This window comes from Centroberyx gerrardi, chromosome 24 (assembly GCF_048128805.1).
Source record: "Centroberyx gerrardi isolate f3 chromosome 24, fCenGer3.hap1.cur.20231027, whole genome shotgun sequence".
Taxonomy (NCBI): domain Eukaryota; kingdom Metazoa; phylum Chordata; class Actinopteri; order Beryciformes; family Berycidae; genus Centroberyx; species Centroberyx gerrardi.
Window position 1 is genome coordinate 13,747,294 of NC_136020.1, and position 8,047 is coordinate 13,755,340.

General features: G+C 38.9%; 1 non-coding gene across 1 annotated transcript; it reads right to left on the minus strand.

The window, feature by feature from the left end:
* Window positions 1-5,093: 5,093 nt before the first annotated feature.
* trnak-uuu (transfer RNA lysine (anticodon UUU)) lies at window positions 5,094-5,166 on the minus strand. The gene has a single exon. It is a non-coding gene; the product is annotated as a tRNA-Lys (tRNA).
* Between the last annotated feature and the right edge of the window lie 2,881 nt (window positions 5,167-8,047).

An 8,047-nucleotide genomic window follows, 5' to 3' on the forward strand; every position in this document is an offset into this window, starting at 1 on the left:
AGGCGCAAGAGGACATAGACAGACACACACACACATTGTTTTGTTGTATTATTGTATTGTATCGTTGTATCCCAAACATCTCTCTCTGTAACCAACTGAGAAACCTCACAGGATGAGGAGCCATGATTTGCCTCCATATAGTGCTTGCCTGTGGCATATCACCATATCACTAGTTGGATGGCTGTTTTGTGTATTTTGACAGATGACTTATTTTGACCAACATATGCAGAATAAGCCTGATTTGCTGATGCTGCTGATTGCTGCTGATATATCAGTAGAACATTGTGTTTTATTCTTGTATTATTGTATTGTATAATTGTGTCGTTGTTCACTAGATTCAGGGGCGGAAATCACGGGGGGGACAGGGGGGTCCGGACCCCCCCTTCCTGGGACTAACAGAGAGTTGTCCCCCTCAATATATCATTGTAAACATAACTATATAATTTTAAATAATATAATAATATGCATTGAAAGCACTTGTGATAATTATAGACGCAAAACAATGCGTTTTTAAGTTTCGAAAGATTGAGTCCCCCCCTCATATGCCTCACAGTGGTTTGGTCCACTGCCTACCTGCCTCCCCGAACCCCCACACACACACATTAGCCCTCGGTACGAGTGTGTGTGGAGGATCTCTGGAAGTGTGTCAGTGGTGGCTGACCTCCAGTAAGTAGCTGAGGTTAACTTAAAACAAAGGATGTGTCAGACATTTTTCTTTACTTCTACCACTCAATAGAATAAAACACATTCACAATTGTAACCAGACTACATTTTGTTCCGTTACCTCGCGGTTGAATCTTGTGCGTCAGCGTGTTGGTACGGAGCCGCGTCTCCTAATGCATGTGTGTGTATGGAGGCAGGAGGTCTATCCACAATTAAAATCATCATAACTCACTGAATGTTCGACCGATTTTCAAGCGGTTTGGTTTGTTACAAATGCCAGACATGTATTTATGATACAGGATACTTGGTTAGATTAAAATGCGGGATTTCATACCAAAATACTTTATCTTTTGTAGATGGTAACAGTAATATTTCTATAATATAATATTTAAGATTAACTTACCCTATGTAATTAGGTTCTAAGTATATTATTTTTTTCTTACTGCATGTAAAATGGCTGCCACTATGTTATTTTGTTCATAATTTTGGAAATAAATGAAGACTTAATTAATAAAAAAGACATAATTACAACAAACATTATGTTAAAATATAAGTAAGTTTCTGGCAGGCTTCATAGCGTTCTGGACTTTTACACATTGACAGCAAAACATTAGAGATCTGCTTTTTCGGGAAAACTAAATCTAATTAGGCATATATTAGCTTTAGTTCAGTTAATGGGTGTTGCATCTCACCTACTACTGTAAATAACCTGCATGCTGTGTGTGTGTGTGTGTGTGTGTGTGTGTGTGTGTGTGTGTCTATTTGTCAGCCAGTCAGTTAAAATGGCAGAGAAAAGAAAAACAGACATCCGATCATTTTTCAGTGCACCGAAACGCCAAGTAGAAAGACCCCAGTAATATCAAAGGCAATTTGATAAAATCTTCATAAGAAAGGAATGAAGTGCTTATGGAAATGTTTCATAATGGACCTCTATATACATTTAATACAACAGTACTTTTGGCGGCACCTTTGGTGTCCCCTTCAGGAATTGCTCTTGAGAAATTTTTCTGTTTATTGTCCCCCCCAACAGTGAAATGAAATATCCGCCCTTGACTAGATTGTAAACCTAGTGAACATTCACATCACAATATACTCCCACCTCAACATGTCAAGGTGATATGATGATTCTTCTTTTTTATATATATAGTTTTTAACTTCAGAGCTTTATTTCTTTAAATAAAATGATGCCTGAATATCTGCTGTGCCTTCAACTTTTCTGTGATGTTTTGGTCAAATTGGACCGTTTCATGTTTACTATGTAATAACTACCACATTATTTCTCATGTTTACAAAAGGCTTCATGATAGTTTCAGCATTTTTAAACACAAAAACCCGCTGTCACCATTCTGCTTGGGTTTAGAAAATAAATACGGCAGATTCCATATATACATGAGTCTCTGTCACTCAACTTTGACCCAGAACTTTTATTTGCAATACAATAACACCAAACCCTACTCCATACATATCGCAAATATCTGTGGTGACAAAGGGTCCCCTTGTGCCTCCTGTTACTTTAAATACTTCAGAAAGTGTCCCGTTTACTCTAATTCTTGCATTTGGATGTTGATACATTATTTTTAACTATGCAATAAACTTTTCATGAAATCCAAATGCTTCGCACGTTTCAAATATAAATGAATGTCGAATTAGTTGACAGTTTTGGTCCTCTGACACTTTGGTTAAATCTAAAGAATTCACATATAACTTCAGTCCGTTATCATACCTATCTGCTCCTTTATATAGATTTTGGTAATATTTCAGAAAACATGTTTGGTAGTGAGTTTTCATCCTTAATTTCAGAAATGATAGTTCTCTCCTTCTGTTTTTTTTTTTTTTAACTTAAATGCCAAGAGCTTTAATGCCTTCGGACTGCTATCATAATACGTTTGTCTTGTGAAATATTTTTGTATGTTTTGCAGTCTTCCTACTTCTTTTTCTATTTTTTTTTGCTTTTGTGACTTTTTCTTTTTCAAAGCGGCATATGCTATTATTTCCCCACGTATTGTGGCTTTAGCAGTTTCCCACAATGTAATGGGTGTAACCTGTCCATTGTCATTATTCTGAAAATATTGTCCCATAGCTTGGCAAATTTTATCTTTAACTTATCCTTTAGTAAAGAGTTATTTAATCTCCTTCTCTTCCCTCTTTCAACTTCCAAATCTAGTTTCAACTTTACTGGGGCACGATCAGTCATATTTATTGATTCAATTTCACATTTCTTAACTCTGGTTATGTCATTCTTAAACATAAAAATATAATCTAGTCTAGAATATAGTACTGTGAGAAAATAAGGGCAGGGTGAGTGAGGGCGCTCTGCACAGAGGAGGCCCACTCCTAACTGCAGTTGTCAAAGCTCACCAAAGGGGGCCAGTGTTGGTCATGAAAAGTTGTCATTGTGTGTGTGTGTGTGTGTGTGTGTGTGTGTGTACTATAAGTTCAGTAGCAGGGCAGCATGGTGTCATGAGTAGGGAAACTGTGCTTCAACCGTAGCAAGGCAAACAAGCATCTGTCATGCTGTAGTCTCCTTGAGCAAGACACTGAAGCCCTATGAGTTACAGGCATGCTGTTGACCCTGACCTTTGACCTTCCTATGGAGGAGAGCAAGCAAAAAGAGAAAAATGCTCCTTTGGGTATCAATAGAGTGTCACATTACTGGAGGATTCAATACAGACCTCCAAGTAGCATCATACCTGTTGCCTGGTATTTTTACTAAAACTTGCTTTGCTTAAACTCTGTTGATTGCAGAGATATACATCCAAATTGCAGGGCATACCTATTCCATGTGGCTACCAACATTGCAAAAAATCCCAATCTTAACAAGTCATTTAGTCTATTACTGAGTCCTAAAATCTTAATTTTCTTAAAATAAACAAATCTGCCAACGCCCAACAGCGTTAGATAATTTGTTTCAAGAAATTTGTATATTGTGTCATTAACTTGATAGTAGTGCAGTGATCTGCCTTATTTCAAGATACTGACACTCATTTCTAGAGAATTCCTGAAACAAGTGACGTTATCTCACCTCACTGGCAGAATTTTTCTCTTGGTTTATGAAAAACAAGATTTGAAAGCTGAATATGAGACTAAATTACTTGATAAGATGTTTTTTTTTAGTAAGTATCACTAAAGATTATTTCAAATTATTAGAGTTTTTAGAAAGAAAAAAAACAATTGTACTACACTTATCTGATGCAATAAAATACACAGTTATTTCTTTTCAGGGTTTATTAGTGGATTTTGTTTAAGGTGTAGTAAACGCCAGTCGAAGGAGAGAGGTTTGCTAAGTTGGAAAGGCACTAGCTAGGAACAGGGCTAAAAGTCTGTGTGGATCATTCCTCCCACTGGTCCTGCAGGGCATCATGGTTGAACATGACGGACACGGAGCGCCAGGTACTCGTAGTCAGGGGGTTGTAGGCCTTTGCACTGCGTAGGCAGCTGGTACCATCACAGCCACCCACCTGGGAGAGGGAAGGTGAAGTTTAGGAGCACTGATTCACAGTCTGTATCTTATATGAGCAGAACCTGTGTTTTTTGTGAAGCTCTTCATGAAATATCTGTTTGCCTCACCGTATAGATTCGTTCTCTGTATGCAATAACACCAAGTCCGCTATGTCTGCTTCTCATGGGGAAAAAATCATAGCCTATTAGCTGGTCTTAGGGATGTAATACTTTGCAGTGAATAGGCACTCGTTGCCATTGAAGCCACCACAAAAGTACACCGAGTGAAAAATAATGCAAGGATAGCAGATGAATGCAAATAGTGACTGAATGCTGAATGGGTGTATGCAGAGTGATATTTACAGTCTACTCTCTTACAGTCTACTGTCTATTTGTCTTGCACTGTCCCCTTGCTCTGCACATGCAGTCCTGTTGTTAAAATAATTCCGGTTGCTTCAGTGATTGGGTACTTATCCTTATTTCACTCAATAACATTGTAGGCATTAGCTGATGCTTTTACCCAGAGCAACCTAAAACAAGTAAACAGTGGTGTCTGAGATATATTGTTTGAATAAAAAATTTTGACCTGTAATTATAGCCCATTAGGAAAATCACTGTAATTTTTCATCTGAGATTCAGGAGAAAGTCACCTGTTTTATAGATGGACACAGCCTGATCCATAGTCCTCCGCCCCTGGTTTCATCGTGGAGGGAGCAATGAGCGAGCAGGTAGGGGATTTGGTTCTGCTCATGGTCTCTTTGACAGGAAACATGGCTTTGGAATATGAGCACATCGGCTGTTATGGGGGTCAAACTATGGGACAATTTATCTATCCACTAGGCCACCCTGTCACCCCCACAGTGATGCTGGGACCCCATAGACAGGTGACCATAAAGTACAAAACCCCCTACATGTAAAGTGAACATTGATGCGAACTGTACGCCTCCTTGTGGGTAGCTGCAAGGTCGCAAACAGCCACCAAAGCAAAGACTCGCCTGAACAGGGACTTGAACCCTGGACCCTCAGATTAAAAGTCTGATGCTCTACCGACTGAGCTATCCAGGCTCTGCTGAGTGTCTTGTCTTGAGTGTCGCTGGCATCTGTCCTTTCCTCATGCATAAACACAATTAAAGTCCGCTGGTTGGTCTCAGGCTCATAGCACTCAGCAGTGTTGAAGTCCCCCATGGCTTACATACAGCCATTCAGCAGGTCAGCAGCGCTCTCCTCAGTCTTGGTCACACTAATGCAACAGTCAGCTCAGGTATCGCATGTTTCAATCCAGCCTCCAAAAGGATATCAGAAGGACAGCTGAACCTTTAGGCCCAATTTGTAATAACAGAATGGCTCCCTCTGTTCAAACACTGTTTCCCCCACATCTGGATTTGTTTACATAGTGATTTATTGGATTGGAATAAATTGTTCTCCCACTGAAATAAATTGTTTGAGCTTTAGATGCATAGATGGAAAGTGTGTGACAACGCAACATGAGTTTTATAGTTTGAGGCTAAAAGGTTTGTTTGCATTTGAAGGGTCTGTAAACACTAATGTATATTTTGAGCATTGATGAGTTAAGAAAGTTCTCAAAAAACGTATTTTATTTCAGTTTATTTGTACGTTGATAAACATCACCACGATTAAATATGATAATAAAAACACAGAAATAAGAAGTACAAATCAATAATTTGTGCAGGAAAGATAAAAAAAGCACCTAAGGGGCTTAGGAAAAACACTGCACCTCAAAACAGAAGGAAGAAAGAAAGCAACAAAACATCAAATCAAGATGGCAAGCATCTGTTAAATTTGCAAGTAAAACTTTTCAAAGACATAATGTAGATATTAACAAAATGTAGATGATCAAATACATTCCAGAGACTTGCATTCCATCCCTCAGTTGCTGCACAGAGATGCGGGCTTTGCCGTCCTGAAGCGAGCGGTCGATCCAACGGAGCACGGCCTCAAACATTACATCCTCCTGCCTCATGCTGAGTTTGTCCCTGTTAATGATGCAGGTCAGCTGCTGCAGTGAGAGTTGCAGGAACTCCTCAGAGAGAAGGACCATCTCCTCAAAGTGCTGCAGGAGGAAGAGGCTCAGGACTGTATACACGTCTGCAAACTCCCAGATGCCGAAGCAGTTCTCCCTGCACAGTTGGCCCTCCAGGTGCTCACAGCGAGCTTGCAGGATGCCCATGATGAAGAACTGGTCTGTAGCTGTCTAAAGCTCCTCCAGAGTCTCTGCTGTCCCCGGCTGTTACGCATGAATTCTGTTTATGCTATGCCATTTTCTTCCTTGTGGTCTTGTGGTTGTCATTTAGTTTCTCTTATCCACTCGTTGGGTTTTTGTCATCTTGATATTTTTAATTTGTTTGTTTTTAGGTGAATTGTTTCTATACGCCCCATGGCATTTCCCCCATCGATTTTCGCTTTCTTCTTTGTGATTTAACCTTTTAAGTGTGCAATTAAATACACATAAGCTCTATAAACTTCTACTCACATCACAACAGAGTTACTGTGATTAAATTCTTGGTAATTAACTGATAATATAAAACTCTTAAGATTATGGGCATCCATCTGCCAAGATAACCAACTCACCACAGGTATAAGCTGCAACCGCAGAGAGATGCTCTTGTGGGCATTAAATTTGATACCACTGAATCTTATTATCACATCACAGAGTTTTCCTTCTAGACGGAGCTCATTACAGACTGTGCCCGTCATTCCTCTCCATGTGACAACTATGAAATTGTTTATTTTTGTTACAATAATAGATGCCATCGTTCTTGATCCAGACAGGCTTCAGCATCTATTTGTAAAGCCGACAAAAACACAACAGTTTCCTAATTGAGACCTCATTCTATACTGAGTAAATAAACAGAGAATACACTGATAATCAAAAAATAAAACCTTTCTGTCCAACTCATTTAAGAGAATAAAAATGGTCTAGATTGGTGTTTGCACAATCCATGAACTGGGACCACTGGTTGGAACCTAATATGGGTGGCAGGCCTGTTTCTAGTGCATCTCCTTATGGCAAAGATACTGGTAGGCTGTTTCAATAAGTTTGGGTCCATGTCTCCCAGGATGAGTTTAAGCTCCCTTGATCTGGGGGAAAATTGTGTAACTTGGAGGCATTCACTTCAATGACTTGTGAGTATGATGCCTCAAAGTTTGGTGAGGAGAGGAATATTGGGGAAATCATTCCTGATGAGTGAGGATATCTAGACTAATAGCCCAGCATTTTCTTTTTTTTCTTTTTTACAAAAACCATAAAATAATATCTATAGTAGCTCAACTAAAGTATTTCTCTATGATATCAAGTTAACATTTGGGCCCCACATGATTATTCCAATGACATACCTATGCTGTTAGCACAAGGCAGCAGTAGCCTACATCACATGCTGTGAATTGGTACATGTATTATTATAGCAATAATACAGGCTATTGTCCAAAGTTGTTCTTATAGGGCTTTTTGTTTGTTTTACAAAATCCCCCTATACTTGTACTATACATACTATGCAGTAATAAAACTAGTTATTTTGCCCAAGGGTTGAGCTTGGGAAATGAGCAACACACAAATAAACTCGGTCAAATAGTCAACTTTAATCCCTGATTTATGTTCTTTCTTTGTTTCTTTGTTTCTTTGTTTGTTTCTTTGTTTGTTTGTTTCTTTCTTTCTTTCTTTCTTTCTTTCTTTCTTTCTTTCTTTCTTTCTTTCTTTCTTTCTTTCTTTCTTTCTTTCTTTCTTTCTTTCTTTCTTTCTTTCTTTCTTTCTTTCTTTCTTTCTTTCTTTCTTTCTTTCTTTCTTTCCTTCTTTCTTTCTTCCTCATTTGATTAATTCCTGATATAATTTCCCTTCCCTGCTCTGCCTCGCTGCCTTAAGGTCAGGTGACCCAGCCATTCAGCGGGGCGGTGAGAGATTCCAACCCGCCGGAGTGATGCTTTCTTCGGC